Below are 995 nucleotides of genomic sequence, written 5' to 3'. Positions count from 1 at the left end.
TTCATACCTGCCGGTCCCTCTCGGGATCTCATCCTTTCCCTGCCCCTTCTCTTCAACGCCAGCTGGTGGGCCTCTTCTGACCTCCGCCTTGGACCTTGCACCTGGCTTGACTGGAGGCCAGGCAAGAGCCTCCGCCATTCAGTTCCTTTCCCACCCACTGGCCTGCGTCCCCAGGTTGCCCTCTGCTGGTCCTAGTGTTAGTCAGGATGGGCGAGGCTCTGCTGCTTTAACAAACATGACCTGAAATCTCGGTGGCGTCACACTCCATGGCCCGCCCTTGCCCACATGGGTCTGCAGTGGTGGGATGGCTCTCCTGAGTGGCTTTCTTCCCGGCAGCAACTCCAGAATCCAGGGCTGCACCTCCTCAGCCTGGGCCTCCACGGTCATGGACGCAGCTGCAGGCCACAGGGCATGGAGGTGCCCCTGGGCCTTTGCAGTGCCTTAGCCCAGAATCTGATGTAGGCCAGAAGTGACGTCCTGGCCCCAGGGCTGGAGGAGGACTCTGCCACACCCCCCAGTCCAACAGGGTCAGCTCTTCTTGCTAAGAGACTGGTGGCTCCCGTCAACTAGCCCAGAGGACCGCAGCCAAGAGGGGCTGGCTGTGTCCCCAGATGGTGCCCTGAGTCTGCGGAGGGGCCAGGGTGGGCCCAGCCCTCTCACCACGAGCCATGTCCTTTCCCCTGGAGGGTCCTGTCACGCGGCGGCCTGTCCCCCGTGCGGCATGCGCCAGGCCTGGGCGTCCTCTCTGGGGCTCTGGTGGAATTATCCCAAGACCTTGGAAAGCTCATTAGGATTTCAAACCTCCTGACAGCAGGCTGGGGTGTTGCGAGTAGTTTAATTTTTGCTTTGTTTTATTAATAGGCTGTGGGAGGTGGGGAGGGCGAGCCCTGGGGGCAGGGTGCCCATGGAGACAGAGCCCTGGAGGGTGAGCAGGGGTGTGGGCGGGTGTGGACAGCCTGGATCACCGTCCAGGGCCCAGCAACCGCCTGGGAGGT

Source organism: Marmota marmota, unplaced genomic scaffold (assembly GCF_001458135.2).
Source record: "Marmota marmota marmota unplaced genomic scaffold, marMar, whole genome shotgun sequence".
NCBI lineage: Eukaryota > Metazoa > Chordata > Mammalia > Rodentia > Sciuridae > Marmota > Marmota marmota.
This window is presented reverse-complemented; position numbering follows the sequence as displayed.